The sequence below is a fragment of the Schistocerca gregaria genome, chromosome X (genome assembly GCF_023897955.1).
Source record: "Schistocerca gregaria isolate iqSchGreg1 chromosome X, iqSchGreg1.2, whole genome shotgun sequence".
Lineage (NCBI taxonomy): Eukaryota > Metazoa > Arthropoda > Insecta > Orthoptera > Acrididae > Schistocerca > Schistocerca gregaria.
In genome coordinates, this window is record NC_064931.1 from 228,131,779 (window position 1) to 228,150,004 (window position 18,226).

Sequence of the window (18,226 nt, forward strand, 5' to 3'; positions counted from 1 at the left end):
ACATCTCCTGTAGCCATTGTTACGAAGGCGAAACAACATGGGATGTACTCTACGAGATGACCAAAGTGTTGGGGAGCCATGTCGATCCATGGTCGCATATAATTGATTTGATGGTCTATCAACACGGAGTGTCCAGTTTGTAACATGGAACTGTGTATCGCACGGCGTAAGAAGTGTGGCCATAAAAAGCTCCTAAGTGACAAGGACCAGAGATTCTCAATGACAACCGATTTTAAACTGAACTGGAATTACTGTTGCCTATGAATGCAGGTCTATGTCAACCAGTTTCCGAGCGAACATTGCGAAGAAAAAAATGCATGTAATAGATTCTTAGAGTGGGTACCGTGCGAAAAGTCATTTCTCATGGTGTCACCTAAAGCTGCAGATTTACGTTAGCCAAACAACACATACCAGTAAACTAGGGAACACCTGAGTGGAGGAGTGTGGTGTGATCCTCTGAATCGGGATTTGTCTCTTTTGAAATAATGTTGGGCGTTGGGTACACCGACAGCCCAACGAGGAAAGTTACCTGCATTGTGTGGATACTTTCGTTCAGGTCACAGGAAGTTCTGTGATGTTTTGGGAGCATTTTTTTGGACCATTACCTGGCTCCACTCATATGGGTTTCCGTGAACATGAACATAGGCCTTTATTTCAACTTTCTCAGTTACAAAGAGTTCTTCTTTCTTCTACATCTTCGTGATGAGCATGCTGTCGACACACCTGTCTTTCAAGACCACGACAGGCGTGTGCAGAGAGCTGAACGCATAAGTTCCTGATTTTACGGACACTTAGGCACCCTATTGCAACTCGACTGACCCGCACCCTATTGCAACTCGAGTGACCCGCTAATTCGCCCACCCTAATCGCATTAAAAATACCTGAGACTTTTCAGAACAGCAGCTGAAAGGAAGCAATCAAAATCCGTGCAATTTAGTAGCTCAGAGAGATATAATCAGCAGTCTGTAGCTTCAGCTGGATGTGGGCTACTCGCCAAACTTAGGTCATTATCAAGACCAGAGAAGGTGTTACACGGAATTATCATGATATTTCCTTAGAACGACTAACGTTATCCGGTGTGCTTACCTCCATCATCTGTTGGAACAGTACCCTGCTAGTAAGAGGGATGCACAGCCTTACATCATTTTCAACGAATCGTATGCTGCCATCTGCAGAGCGTCCCAGAAATGTTACGACAATCTTCGAAGGTTTATAGAGAGGGTTTTCGGGAAAAAATCGAAGGTAGGAAGCCGTGTACGGAAATGTCATCCAACAATGCTATAGAGGGTCGAATTTGAAGGCGCCTGCCACAAGGCCACCCATTCGCCAGCAAACATGACTTTGTACACTGTCGAACCGTACTTCGAACGTATGGCAATTATGTTTGGAATTCAGTGATCGCAAATAGTTGTCACGATCGGCAGTAAAGAAGATGAAGATAGCTGCTGTGTAAAAAAAGGCCTCGTCTCCTGTGAATGTGAATGCGATGCATTGTCTGTGGCCTCGGTGGATGACGGTTTCGAACACCGATTTACGTCCACAGTTTATTTGTTTCCTCTAACGCATGTCCGAAACCGTCGTCCACCAACGCAACAAAGCAAAACATTCATAGGGGACAAGACAGCAGCTAGCTCCATCTTCTCCACTGCCGATCGTAGCAATCAGTCGCGATCACTGAGTAACAAACAACATTGCGAAACGCTCCGCCTATGAACTGCCAGCATATACAGGATGTTACAAAAAGGTACGGCCAAACTTTCAGGAAACATTCCTCACACACAAATGAAGAAAAGATGTTATGTGGACATGTGTCCGGAAACGCTTAATTCCCACGTTAGAGCTCATTTTAGTTTCGTCAGTATGTATTGTACTTCCTCGATTCACCGCCAGTTGGCCCAATTGAAGGAAGGTAATGTTGACTTCGGTTCTTGTGTTGACATGCGACTCATTTCTCTACAGTACTAGCATCAAGCACATCAGTACGTAGTATCAACAGGTTAGTGTTCATCACGATCGTGGTTTTGCAGTCAGTGCAATGTTTACAAATGCGGAGTTGGCAGATGCCCATTTGATGTATGGATTAGTAAAGTGGAATAGCCGTGGCACGGTAAGTTTGAATCGAGACAGATTTCCAGAACGAAGGTGTCCCGACAGGAAGAGGTTCGAAGCAATTGATCGGCGTCTTAGGGGCACGGAACATTCCAGCCTATGACTCGCGACAGGGGATGACCTAGAACGACGAGGACACCTGCAATGGACGAGGCAATTCCTCCTGCAGTTGACGATAACCCTAATGTCAGCGTCAGAGAAGTTGCTGCTGTAGAAGGTAACTTTGACGGGATGGGCAATAGCCGTGGCACGGTAAGTTTGAATCGAGACAGATTTCCAGAACGAAGGTGTCCCGACAGGAAGAGGTTCGAAGCAATTGATCGGCGTCTTAGGGAGCACGGAACATTCCAGCCTATGACTCGCGAATGGGGATGACCTAGAACGACGAGGACACCTACAATGGACGAGGCAATTCTTCATGCAGTTGACGATAACCCTAATGTCAGCATCAGAGAAGTTGCTGCTGTAGAAGGTAACTTTGACCACGTCACTATATGGAGAGTGCTACGGGAGAACTAGTTGTTTCCGTACCATGTACAGCGTGTGCAGGCACTATCAACAGCTGATTGGCCTCCACGGGTACACTTCTGTGAATGGTTCATCCAACAATGTGTCAATCCTCATGTCAGTGCAAATGTTCTCTTTACGGATGAGGCTTCATTCCAACGTGGTCAAATTGTAAATTTTCACAATCAACATCTTTGGGCTGACGAGAATCCGCACGCAATTGTGCAATCACGCCATCAACACAGATTTGCTGTGAACGTTTGGGCAGGCATTGTTGGTAATGTCTTGATTGGCCCCCATGTTCTTCCACCTACGCTTAATGGAGCACTTTATCACGATTTCAAACGGGATACTCTACCTGTGCTGCTAGAAAATGTGCCTTTACATGTACGACACAACATGTGGTTCATGCACTATGGAACTGCTGCACTTTTCAGTCGAAGTGTTCGTACGCTTCTCAACAACAGATTCGGTGACCGATGGATTGGTAGAGGCGGACCAATTCCATGGCCTCCACGCTCTCCTGACCTCAACCCTCTTGACTTACATTTATGGGGGCATATGAAAGTTATTGTCTACGCTACCCCGGTACCAAATGTAGAGACTCTTTGTGCTCGTATTGTGGACGGCTGTGATACAATACGCCATTCTCCAGGGCTTCATCAGCGCATCAGGGATTCCATGCGACGGAGGGTGGATGCATGTATCCTCGCTAACGGAGGACATTTTGAACGTTTTCTGTAACAAAGTGTTTGAAGTCTCGCTGGTACGTTCTGTTGCTCTGTGTTTCCATTCCATGATTAATGTGGTTTGAAGAGAAGTAATAAAAGGAGCTGTAACATGGAAAGTAAGCGTTTCCGGACACATGTCCACATAACATATTTTCTTTCTTTGTGTGTGAAGAATGTTTGCTGAAAGTTTGGCCATACCTTTTGTAACACCCTATAATCACGTTTGATGCCGTATGGGTGGCCTAATGGTAGGTGCAGGCGCCTACATCTTCGACGCTCTGTATCGTCATTGGATGACGTTTCGGGACACGAGTTCTTATCCTCGATTTGTTCCTCATGACACCATCTACAACCACTTTCCCCATGCTTCCAGCATCGGTGTTCCTGCGTCCCTGCTAGTACCTATCCTTGTGGCGTGCGATATGCAGAGTTATGTGTGGTATAAATACCTATTAGCAAGAAGGAGCTATGAATGAAAAAGGTGATCACCAATATTTGTCCGTTATAGAATTGGCGAGTGATTTTGTGCTACAGCCAGCTGGTCATCAATATTTGACCAATATAGAACTGATGAGTGATTTGCGCTACAGCCAGCGACTCAGACAGTGAGACTGTTTACACACACCCACAACCAGAGGCGCCACACGCGCGCAGCTGGCAGCGGGCACACCACGTTGGGTCACGGACACACCTTCAATGCCACGTCACGTCACGTGGCCTGAACCCGTGTTCTCCAAACCAATGTTATCAACACATTGTCCCTCACACGGTTTGCCCTACTTCAACTGGATTTTCTTTAGTATGACAACAAGAGCCTTCACTTTTCATTATAGCAACTATTTCTAACAGAATTTGCTCCTAAGTGTATTTATGCAGTAAATATTTTTTTTTACTTCTTACGTGCTTCATGTTGACAAACACAGTGCTTGTGTTTGGGGAAAGTATTTCTGGACACGTCCGTTAGGTTTCGCATCAGTTTTAGACGGAAGAAAGGAGGATAAGTATTGAACACCCGATCAACGACGAGATCATAAAGGAGCACAAGCTTGGGTTAGTGAAGGATAGAAAAGAAAACAGGGCGTGTCCTTTCAGGGGCCGGCGGTTCTAGGGACTACAGTCTGGAACCGCGCGACCGCTACGGTCGCAGGTTCGAATCCTGCCTCGGGCATGGATGTGTGTGATGTCCTTAGATTAGTTAGGTTTAAGTAGTTCTAAGTTATAGGTCACTGATGACCAAAGTAGTTAAGTCCCATAGTGCTCAGAGCCATTTGAACCATTTTCCTTTCCGGGGAATTTATCCCAATACTTGTCTTAACTGACTCAGAGAAACCCTTTCTGTTTTTAAAGCCCATGATTTCCCTATAATCATCCAAAATGTTCGGATGTAGGCATGTTCACATTATTCATAAATGTACACTATGTGCAGCATCATTATCATCACGCGTCCACGAGGCAACAGACAAGTCACTTTCGTTTTCAAAAATGGCTCTGAGCACTATGAGACTTAACATCTGTGGTCATCAGTCCCCTAGAATAAGTTCTACTTAAACCTAACTAACCTAAGGACATCACACACATCCATGCCGGGGCAGGATTCGAACCTGCGACCGTAGCAGTCGCGCGGTTCCGGACTGAGCGCCTAGAACCGCTAGCCCACCGCGGCCGGCACTTTCGTTTTCTGTCCCATGCTGAATAGAGATTAAATACTTTAGTTCTTGTGGATGTCAGAATGGCTACCATTTCCCGGTGAACATGGCTCCATGGTAATGCGGGGCACATGGCCATGGTCTTATGCTCCGAGAAGAGATTACTACCAAGGACTGTATAGACATTTTAGGTGACTAATTGCATGTCGAGGTAAAAGTCTTGATCCGCCCTCCACGTGACTCCGTTAAAATCCACATTATCAACAACATTTAGAAAATGTTAGACGAGTAAGCAGCTGATACTCGAGGGATCGCCTACATATGAGGTCCGTGGACTTTAATGTTGTAGGACAATAAGCATGAGTTGATTTGCTCTCGCATCACCACTACGGGACATTTTGCAGAACTACGTGAAGACTGGTATACAAATCGTTTGTAGAAAATATGTGACGAAGTTCGACGAAGGGCAAGCTATAAGTGCTGTAGATCCGTATAATTTTGGATTTCACTATTTTGACAACTGTGTGTAGAATCTAAGAGCGACTGCATTCCGTCTTGTGTTATTTCCTGATTTCTGAGCAGTTTAATTAGTTTTCAGTTCCACCCACCCTGCGACTGTCACACAGAAGAAACATTCAGAAAACAGAAACTTAAGTCTATAGTCAAATGTATTGCCTTTATAAATGAAATCGATTAACTGTTGCTGGGGAACGACGAGAAACATGACTGAAATGTGCAACATATTCAGCAAACCCACAATATCCAACAACGAACGAGGTACTGAAACTGGCGATCCCAATGACGAGAATGTGGTCCATGGACTCTGCATAACGCCTGTATCTCCAAGTATGGCTCTTTGTGACGACCCAATAAGCAGCTAGTCCGCGTACAAGATTAGAACTATAGCATTCTATGTATCGTCTGTATATTTATGAACATGCTTGTCGAAAAATGAAGGTAGTTCATGAATGTGCTCCAATGTGCGTGTGCCAGCACCAGCACTGTACTATGTTGTAAGATCTGCCACACATCACCACCTTTAGTGCTTTACAGAGTGGGCAAACGTCCGACTCCCACGTACTGTGACAAGGCTTCGACGTTCTGTACCTTGTTGCCTGCCTGTGGGTTCATTGTCCTTCAATCACTTTCCATAGATGCTCATGACAGTAGCGCGTGGACAGCCAACCAGTTTCGTCATTACCGAGAGGATCATTGCCAGGTGCCGGTCCTTAACCATCTTCCCTTTCTGAAAGTTACCTACATCTGTGGATTTCCCTGCTTGCCGTCCACCTTGTTGCTAGAATGATTCCTAATTCGTCTTGCTCAACTTAAATGCTTTCCTGACTGCGTCACGTGCCCGAAACGACACCAGACCGCAATCAGTCTCACAATGGGCAGTGGCCTTAAATGTTCAAGACCAACAATGTATACACAATATGTAGGACAATGCAACCAGCAAGTAGCTTAATTTCAACTGCAAGAGAAAAAGTTGTAGAGTATTTTTGTGTACTGTCAGTAGGTAAATTACGAAGACTGACGCACTGGGATTGGTTGCTCGGGAAATGGGATACAGAAACCCCAGTCTAGCCATACAAATTCAGACAGTAGTTGATTTCCTAACTTGTTTAAATAAAGTGCAGGGATATTGCCTTTGAAAATGACACGGACGTTTTCCTTCCCCTCACTGGAGTTTTCTCTCCTTCTTCAACGACCTCGTCGTCGACGGGACGATAAAACTTAATCTTCCTGCCGGCCGGAGTGGCCGAGAGGTTCTAGGCACTACAGTCTGAAACAGCGCGACTGCTACAGTTGCAGGTTCGAATCCTGTCTCCGGCATGGATGTGTCTGATGCCTTTAGGTTACTTAGGTTTAAGTAGTTCTAAGTTCTACGGGACTGATGACCTCAGAAGTTAAGTCCCATAGTGCTCAGAGCCATTTTTTTTAATCTTACTTTCCTACCGAAGCTAATATCACTTTTATCATTTTGACTGAGTTTACCGTCGTACCACGGATGTAGAAGTGGCACTATTACGATTCACATGAAGTCAATGAATAATCTAGTAAGTACGATATTGCAGTGCCTGTGTATAGGAGTCCGGTCTGTGACGCAGGAACGGCGACGTATGGGAGTTTGGGTCTCGCCGTGAGTTGTGCACGGATAGCCATAACTGGTTAAGGCGACCGCTCGCGTAAATCGGGAAATCCCGATTTGAGTCACGGTCTGGCACAAATTCCACTGACGTCATTCCCTTGTACAGCTGATGATTGTTCCTTCTCGCAACTGCGAATACATTTCATTTATAAACCACGATTATACGTTTTAGGGATTTTATGTTGAAACTGTTTATCACTGAATACTTCTAGTTTTCGACTTCGTGTAAGCTACAAAGAAGTAAAAGGTACCTGCAATGAGTAAAATGCAAGTACTACAAAACGGGGTATCAATAAGGGGTGTAGAATTATGTCTTAGCAAACGGCAACTACTACTATATCTATAATCTGTAAACCAGTATCAAGAGCATTCCAGAGTACATATTTTACTGCTTTAAACGCAATGACAGAAACGCCCGAAATGCGAAACTGATAGTCCAATATGTCTGTTGTACCGGACAAAAATGCACTTGTCAGTTCAACGGCGGGTTCTTCTGTTTTGCTAGCGACCGACTGGACCATATAACACGTAAAATATCAGTTCACTTTATTATAACATAGGTGACAAGACTTACGTAGCTTTGTATAATCCATTTCCACAGCAAAGTCATTATTATTTACGACTGTTTCTGAACATTAACGTATCAGTTGATACGGTCCAATTACAAGGGTCTCATTTAGTGAACATTCAACAACAACTTTCACGTGCACTTCCGCCTAATACATTGATCACACAGAGGGATCACTAGAAGACGATGTTGTCGTCTTACTCGATGGTGGCGGACTGGGCTGAACGGTACTGTACTCGGCCTTAAATTGAAGAGAGGTTTCGGAAGCGTAGCGAAACGTCTCTGGGCTTGGCCACGCTAAATGTCGCTCATTCGTCGATGCGGCTTGCGGCTTCTCTTGTGGTTACGCTGCGAGCTACCAACTTTGCTTTGGCTCCTCGCACTTCGGAAGACACCGCAGTTTCCATGCCCGTTCGATATTTTGATTAAGAGTTCACCCTAACATGGGAATATTTTCAGTGCGGAAAAAAGCTTGTCCTATAGATGAAAGTGTGCTCGCATGATGGCTGTTGCTTGTGCATATCGTTACTGAAACTTTTCAGGTGGCGATCGCAAAACAGCATGCACAGAGGACGTGCCAGTATATCTTATCAACATCTTTCGGAGTTCCAGGAAGATCGCTCAAATAGTTGGCTACTGAGCTAGAACTGCAGAAGGAGTGGGGACGAAGTGGACTTAAGGCAACTGTGTGGCCGGACGAGTGGGCGTAGATTCAACTTGAAAGACTGCACCACGAGAAAATTACAAGATTTTTCGACTGACTCTGACAAATAGACCGATGACACAACAACTGAAATCCACGCAGATGTTACAGTCAGAGCGAGGGTTGTAATCTACCCCTCCCTTTCTTATTTTTGCTACTGTCCACGATGGTGAAGTCTTTTTCAGAAGATTCGAGAGAAGTAAGATTTACAATAATCTTTTTACTTGTCTTTTCTAGCACAGTTGGCTCATGGTTCAAATGATCTAAATAATTTTGAAGAATGTCTTTGCAGAATTTTTTTCACGATAATTTATTCTCTCACATTTTGCTATATCACACTGTCTTTTGAATTTTCATTTAACAAAGCCGAAATTACATTGTTCGTCCAAAATACAAAAATACTTTCGATCACATCAGAGGCATGCTTACTACCACCTCACTCTGCGATAATAACAATATTTCAAATGGTTTACAATTTTTCTTGACAAATGAATTTCTATCAGTTTAAATTAATAAATTATAAATGAATCCAGAAATAAACACAATAAACAGTACTAGACGGCGTTATTAATAATAAAAGCTTAAGTCTGCAAATATTTCGTAGTTTCAAATGTTTCTAAAAAAAAAATTAACTATACGTTCAGAGCTAGTATATATCGATTGTAACAACAAAAATACAGTAATTCTTTTTCATAAATTTTAGGTTGAAATATTATATATAGTATATAGAATTTTATTAAACTTTTCAGAAAAACAGCTGAGATAATACTGACCTGTTCAAAAATCGAAAGATATTTCTGGTATCGACTACTGCTGTTGAGGAAAATTAATGATAGAGGAGGATGTCCATTTACAGGGTCGCCACTAACAGTTGGGAACAGATAACTATAAACTCAGTTAAGATTTCATTTGGCATGTCTGGTTTGCTGCTGATACCATACCATAGACTGTGGTACCCTGTGTCGATTACCACCCTACAGGCGTCTCAAAGTTTGCAGCGCAGCGGCAAGAGTCGAACAGACGCCGATAGCGGTCGTGTGAGATCCGGCGGACCCAGCGGAGCACGCGTGATGCACTACGCCTCCAGTGGCTCTGGAATACGAGCGTCCTCTGCAGCTGCAATGCAGCGCGCACGTCGGTAGCCACACAGCCAACCCGCGCTCGGAGCCACTTCGCTACGTGACGCTACGCAGACGCCGCCTAGTCGCGGCTCCGACACCATCGTTTGTGCTTTATTTCAGAGAGCCTCATCCTTGTTACTATTGTATTAGCTAGACTCTACTGCTTGCTGAATTATTTGTGTTCTTCGTATGCTTGGAAAAAGCTACCAGTTAAGTAAAGCTTTTGTTTACTTTATGTGCTTGTTCGCTCATCATTTTTCCTCCTGTCCTGCTTACCTACAACAACAGTAGCTACACCACTCTATAGCCGATCTCTTCTTACTGCTGTGTACGAAGTCGTACACAACACAAACAACAGAGACTTGCGTGGTGCAGAGCCAGAGTCCACCGAGAAGCTGAGTATCGTTCTCTACTGTTCAGCGAGGAGTATCGCTTGTGTTTGCGGCGGTCACATAGACACAAAACTTCCTGCCGACGAATCTGATGATAGGGCTAGGCAGAAGCAGTTGCCACGATGCATACTTCTCCAACCCTGCAATCGTTATGTGGAAGGCTATTGGATATTACCACAGGACAGATTTGATAATTATTGATGGGCGGCTGAATGACCATCGGTAAGTGGCAAAACTGGTAAATGCTCTTGTCATACTCTTTATGACCAGGATACCAATTGGCATATTCCATGTAAGACGCCAGACTACATTTCACATATCAGACATACTGAGAAATATACGGATACATGACCGGTCAGCCTGTGTCCCTGATATATCACCCACAGGATTCCATGGGAAGACATATACTTCACAACAATCTTCATGAGCTTATACAGCATGTTTCATAAATGGTAAGAAATTCCTGAAGATGATACTTGATGGCTGTTAGTTCGATGCCACAATGAATACAGGGATATATTTCTGCCTGTGGGGTCACACATCATACTTATGTTGGTGATGGACATCAGTTCCGAATGAAATGGAAGTTCAATCATTTAATACTTGTTACACACATCAAAAAAAAGTTTTGATCACCCCAGTTCCCACAACTCCTGAGGACAGATGTTGAGTGTGGATATTGTATCACAGACATAGTCCCTTTGACTATTCAGAAATGTCACTAAACCCGCCCAAAAATGTAACCAACCATGCATGAGTAGCGCCTATTAGACGGAGGGGGTCCGACAGCCGATCAGTTCCAGTCATTCCACCAGGAGAGAGGTGCACGTCTTGTGTTGTCTGTAGTTCAACAATGCCTTGATGGTAAATACCGCGGTTCTATCTCGTCCACATTGGTACTTTGTGCCAGGAAGGGCTCTCAAAAAGCGAAGTGTCCAGGCGTCTCGGAGTGAACCAAAGCGATATTGTTCGGACATGAAGGAGATATAGAGAGACACGAGCTGACGATGACATGCCTCGCTCAGGCCGCCCAAGGGCTACTACTGCAGTGGATGACCGATACATACGGGTTATCGCTTGGAGGAACCCTGACAGCAACACCAACATGTTGAATAATGCTTTTCGTGCAGCCACAGGTCGTCGTGTTACGACTCAAACTGTACACAATAGGTTGCATGATGCCCTAACTTCACTCCCGACGTCCATGGCGAGATCCGTCTTTGCAACCACGACACCATGCAGCGCGGTACAGATTTGCCCAACAACACGCAGAATGGACCGCTCAGGATTGGCATCACGTTCTCTTCACCGATGAGTGTTGCATATGCCTTCAACCCGTCAATCTTGGAAGCAAACCGGTCAGGCTGAACGCCTTAGACACACTGTCTAGCGAGTGCAGCAAGGTGGAGGTTCCCTGATGTTTTGGGGTGGCATTATGTGGGGCCGATGTACGCCGCTGGTGGTCATGGAAGGCGCCGTAACGGCTGTAAGATAGAACGCCATCCTCCGACCGATAGTGCAACCATGTCGCAGCATACTAGCGAGGTTTTCGCCTTCCTGGACGACAATTCGCGCCCCATCGTGCACGTATTGTGAATGACTTCCTTCAGGATAACGACATCGCTCGACTAGAGTGGCCAGCTTGTTCTCCTGACATGAACACCATCGAACATGCGAGGGATAGATTAAAAGGGGCTGTTTATGCACGACGTGACCCACGAACCACTCTGAGGGGTCTACGCCTAATCGCCGTTGAGAACTGTGACAATATGGACCAACAGTGCCTTGATGAACTTGTGGATAGTATAACGCAACGAATACAGGCATGCATCAATGAAAGAGGACGTGCTACTGGGTATTAGAGGTACAGGTGTGTACAGCAATCTGGACCACCACCTCTGAAGGTCTCGCTGTAAGGTGGTACAAAATGAAATGTGTGGCTTTCATGAGGAATAAAAAGGGCGGAAATGATGTCTATGTTGATCACTATTCCAATTTTCTGTACAGGTTCCGGAACTTTCGGAACCGAGGTGGAGCAAAACTTTTTTTGATGTGCGTATGATCTACAGATGACCAAAGTTTGACAAATGTCGAATTGTTGCATCACAGTGTAACACTTTCTATTTACATTATATTATTAGGATACCTTTTCGTGCCATCTGCGAATGGGGACAGGAAGAAGAACGAATTCAAGTACGCCTATGAGCGAATTATTGTTAATCTAATTTCAACTTCAAATTAATGTCTCTGCCGGAACGATAATTTGGAGACTGTAAAACAGACCTTAAATCTGGGTCATATGTATTTAAGAATTAGAAAAAAAATGTTTCAAATGGCTCTGAGCACTATGGGGACTTAACATGTGAGGTCATCAGTCAGACAGACTTAGAACTACTTAAACCTAACTGACCTAAGGACATCACACACATCCATGCTCGAGGCAGGATTTGAACCTGCGACCGTAGCAGCAGCGCGGTTCCGGACTGAAGGTCCCAGAACCGCTCGGCCACAGCTGCCGGCTAAGAATTAGAAAGTCTTTTCTGAAAGTATTTGTACGTGTCGTTGTCTTTTATGGAATTGAAAACTGGACGACAAGCAGTTCAGACAAGAAGACAATAGAACGTTTTCAAATGTGGTGCTACAGAAGAATGTTGAAAATGAATTGGTTACATCTCATAAATTATGAGGAGATACTGGACAGAACTGGGAAAAAATGAATCTGTGGCACAGCTTGACTAAAAGAAGGGATTGGTTCGCATGGCATATACTGAGGCATCATGGAATCGCAGTTTGGTATTGGAAGTAAGTGTGGAGGTTAAAATTATAGAGGGAGACCATGGCTCGAATACATATAGCAGATTAAAATGGATTTTGTTTGCTGTAGTTATGAAGAGCTGAAGAGCTTTGGTCGGGATAGTCTAGCGTGAAAAGCTGCATAAAACCAGTCCTCGGATTGAAAATAGCAACAACACAGTATTAACGTGATGTCTCCACGGGGTGATTACATGTTTTCGTCTAGTGTGCTTAGTTTCTTTATGGGGTGCTTATTTCTCAACAAAGATGATTTATGAATAAGAGAACCGGGACGCACATCAAGTTTAAGAGCTCAAATCTGAGCGTAATTACACACGTTTAAATGTTGTCTGGCCAATCAGTAAGCACATCACGAGTCTTTCTCTTTATGAGAAATGTTTATCTGTAAAAGAGAAGGGAAATACAACACGTAAAATTACTGTTTGTTAATTTTATCATCATGTATTTCTTTCCCTTAGAACGGATGCAGTATTAACGGAAACGTAGTCCCCGAGGTGTCGTGTCCATTGAATACCAGGACCTTGAATGACACGATTATTATTCCAAGTTGAATAGGAGCCGAGACGCTACGCTTTAAATTACGTGGACGTACAGTTCTCTCTCAGAGTGAATTCCTCTGGTCCGCTGATGCGAGAGTTCTCGTGTCCCTTCTTCCAATAAACTAGTGGGAAATACAGCGCTCGTAAACCGGCCAGAATACGGAGATTCCTCCAGTTATTAACATAAAGAGAGACACGTTAGGGTCTGGTTAAATGACGTTTCACACCACGGCCATCCAAATCTACTGCCAGAATATAAAAACACAGACCGAGACAAAGCAAGACTGTGAGGCAAACAAGTTTTAAGAGATTCCGTTTCCAGTCTGATTTCCGCTGACTATGACGGTGCTCTCGATATTAATTATGGAGTCCACTTTTGCATGCTCATCTTCTTAGAACTGAATGCTCTGTAGTCGGTTAAGATACCAGTTTCTTACAATGTACTGTCAGATTGGGACGAATGATGTTTGCTTACAGTAGTACAAAATTAAAGGACTTATTGACTGAAAATACCACCGTTCGTTGGAAATATAAAACGAACAAAAGCGCAATATGTATTAGAATAATAAATCAGTGGTTGGTAATCTCAGGAATGTTACAGCGATCTAGGGAAATTTTTCTTTGGTAGAGGTTTAGTAAGTGTACTTCGTCTTTAACTGGTGGAAAGCTTCTCACAGACCTTCCATGGCACAATACTCAGCCACGGAAATTATCATAAGCTAAGAATACGTCTGTATTGCATAATTTATAAAACTGGAAGGAAGGAAAGTACGTTAGTGTTTAATGTCCCGTCGACCAGTACAGTATGATGAGACATCGAGCATAGGATCGTGTTTCACTTGACTGGGGTAGGAAACTAACTGCGTCCTTTTCAAAGAAACCATCCGGGAAATCGCCTAAACAGATGTAGTGGAAACGACTAAAATATTAGTCTGAACACTACTCCCCCATATTATGGGTTCAGTGACTTAACCATTGTGCCACTTCTGTGGGTGAAATTCCTTTGAGTATTCTACAGGTGGCCGGCCGGTGTGGCCGAGCAGTTCTAGGCGCGACCGCTACGCTCGCAGGATCGAATCCTGCCTTGGGCTTGGATGTGTGTGATGTCCTTAGGTTAGTTAGGTTTAAGTAGTTCTAAGTTCTAGAGACTGATGACCTCTGAATTTAAGTCCCATAGTGCTCAGAGCCATTTTCTGCAGGTATGTAATGACAGACTACAAGCATTTCGAAGTACACGTAAGGCTATGTACAGAGGATGGACAAAAATATAGAAACGTCAAAAAACACAAAACATTCCATGCTTAATACGGTGTAGAAAATCCGTCAGCATTATAAACAGCTTCCAGTCGTCTCCGAGTGAATAAATTCAAGTCCTGTATGGTTATCAAGGAATCTTATGGCCGGCCGCTATGACCTATCGGTTCTAGGCGCTTCAGTCTGGAAACGCGCGACCGCTACGGCCGCAGGTTAAAATCCTGCTTCGGGGATGGATGTGTGTGATGTCCTTAGGTTAGAGAGGTTTAAGTAGCTCTGAGTTCTAGGGGACTGATGACCTCAGATGTTGAGTCCCATAGTGCTCAGAGCCATTTGAACCATTTTTTGAATCTTATGTCATTCTTTCTGCAAAATAGAGATACGTTCAGGTAATGATGATGGAGGTGGATAGCAATCACTCACCATTTTCTCCAAAGTAAACCTCAAAGGCTCAATAATACTGAGATCAGGTGAATGTGCTGGTCTAGAGAGGTGCCACAATTCATCACTAACGAATGAGTCCTGGATGATGTGAGCTGTGTGAACAGGGGCCCTACCATCTTGGAACAGAGCATGACCACTGAGGATCATGATATGGACTTGACCAGCAAAATGGTCACATAATCTTCGGCAATAATGGGAAAATGCTGAGTACCCACTGCGCAGGTGGAATGCCATGATATAGCTGTCCATATCATCATCGAACCCCCGCCATGTTTCAATCTTGGGACAATCTCGGCCAAAAGTTGGAAGCAGTGTAAAACTAGACTCGTCCTACTAAATGACTTTCTTGCATTGCTCCACAGCCCACATTTTATGGCTTCTGGATCACGTTTTTCTGTTATGGGCATTTGCATCTTTGTTGTGCCATTTTGGAATTCTATCCCTCCCTGCAATTCTCTGATTATGGAGCTCCGTTCGTGTTATTTTAATGCCGACAGGGTTCGCAAGTGCGTTATTCAGTTCTGCAGTGACTTCCATAGCTGTTCTCCTATTTTTCGTCTCAATCCTCTTCAACGCTCGTCCGTCACGATCACTCAGTACACAAATACACTACTGGTCATTAAAATTGCTACACCACGAAGCTACAGCAGCAAAATTTAACCGGCAGGAAGAAGATGCTGTGATATGCAAATGATTAGCTTTTCGGAGCATTCACACAAGGTTGGCGGCGGTGACGACACCTACGACGTGCTGACATGAGGAAAGTTTCCAACCGATTTCTCATACACAAACAGCAGTTGACCGGCATTGCCTGGTGAAACGTTGTTGTGATACCTCGTATAAGGAGGAGAAATGCGTACAATCACGTTTCCGACATTGATAAATGTCGGATTGTAGCCTATCGCGATTGCGGTTTATCGTATCGCGACATTGCTGCTCGCGTTGGTCGGGATCCAATGACTGTTAGCACAATATGAAAGCGGTGGGTTCAGGAGGGTAATACGGAACGCCGTGCTGGATCCCAACGGCCTCATATCACTAGCAGTCGAGATGACAGGCATCTTATCCGCATGGCTGTAACGGACGTGCAGCCACGTCTCGATCCCTGAGTCAACAGACGGGGACGTTTGCAAGGCAACACCATCTGCACGAACAGCTCGACGACTTTTGCAGCAGCGTGGACTATCAGCTCGGAGACCATGGCTGCGGTTACTCTTGACGCTGCATCACAGCCACTAGCGCCTGCGCTGGTGTACTCAACTACGAACCTGGGTGCACGAATGACAAAACGTCATTTTTTCGGATGAATCCAGGTTCTGTTTACAGTACCCTGATGGTCCCATCCATGTTTGGCGACATCGCTCCTGAAGCGTGTATTCGTCATCGCCATACTGGCATTGGTTACACATCTCGGTCACCTTTTGTTCGCATTGACGGCACTTTGAACAGTGGACGTTACATTTCATATGTGTAATGAGCCGTGGCTCTACCCTCCATTCGATCCATGCGAAACCCTACATTTCAGCAGGATAATGCACGACCGCATGTTGCAGGTCCTGTATGGGCCTTTCTCGATACAGACAATGTTCAACTCCTGCCCTGGCCAGCACATTCTCCAGATCTCTCACCAATTCAAAACGTCTGGTAAATGGTGGCCGAAGAACTGGCTCGTCGCAATACGCCAGTCACTACTCTTGATTAAATGTGGTATTGTGTTGAAGCTGCATGGGCATCTGTACCTGTACACGCCATCCAAGCTCTGTTTGACTCAATGCCCCTGCGTATCAAGGCCGCTATTACGGCCACAGGTAGTTGTTCTGGGTACTGATTTCTCAGGATCTATGCGCCCAAATTACGTGAAAATGTAACCACATGTCAGTTCTAGAATAATATATTTGTCCAATGAATACCCGTTTATCATCTTCATTTCTTCTTGGTGTAGCAATTTTTCTCCACTTTCCCTGTACAAGGTATACATCATCGATATGATGCCTCTTGCAACATCACACACTTCGGCTAGCTTGGTTACGGAAGCGCCCACCGTACCAGCACCAACGATACGCTCACGTTAGTCTCCACTTGGCGTGACGTAATGCACTTATGACTACACACGATGCTCTTCCGACCACGAATTACAGTAGCAACTTATTGAGGACATTGCACAGTTGCCGTTCGTGGTCAAATACAACTGCGTTAACTGCAGGCTCGGCTAGCACTGCATTGACATTGATGCATGCATTTCTAATGGTGTTTTCACAGTATTGATGAGTTCCTGTAAGCTCACATATTTTCTCTATAAATGATACAAGGCGGTCCTCCGACTTATTTACGCATAGCAGAAACATATAGTCACTGATAAGGTTTTGTAGCAAACATTCGACTATCCTCAGTCATGTAACGGAGACTGATTCTACAAGAAAATACTTGAGATTTTACAACAAACGTTGTTTTAAAAATGAGAGCTTTCACAATAGAAAACATTATTTGTATTTAAAAGTGATACGAATGAAATATCTGTTACACTGTTAGATCAAAGGTTGATTAATGTTCTTGAACTCAGTTTCGGGCTTATTTTGCAGATTTAGCTTCTAATGTAAAAGAGATTGTAGAAAGGAAATACATGTTCTTTCGGGTAGGACTGGCCCTCGAAATCGTAAAGCAGGAAACGATGCATGCAAATACTTTACTTAAGAAAATATATGACATTATTTTAACCGCTAATCAAAAACAGCATTTAAAGGCAAGAAAATGCAGCAAATGGACTTCTTTAAGAAAATGTCGGTAATTAATGATTTGGCGCTTGTTTATAGAAATATTAGTACAACCTTTACACGTTTCTTTCTCTAGGTACTGGCTCACCACACTTTAATTTTCCTCTGTGAAATGTGCATTTCTCATAATTAAATAGAGAGTTAGATTAACGCTTAACATTCCCGTCGACGAGTAGGTCATTAGCGACCGAGAAGAGGCCAGGATTGTAACAGTACGGAAAGAAATCGACGTCTTTCATTTCCGCCATTCTCTCAGAGCTATTTATAGAAACCACGAAGATCCTACATGTAACCATCTGGACGGAGATCTGATTCCCTCGCCTTAGTTGCACAAGCTCTCTAACCTCTACACCAGTTCGCTCAGAACATTGACAATGAGATCATTTTAGTGGCAGCTTGATTAGAAATAACTGTGTCCTCGCTGAAAGAAGCATTCCGGGTCTGTCAGTGAGTAGTTTACGGAACTCTCGGGAAT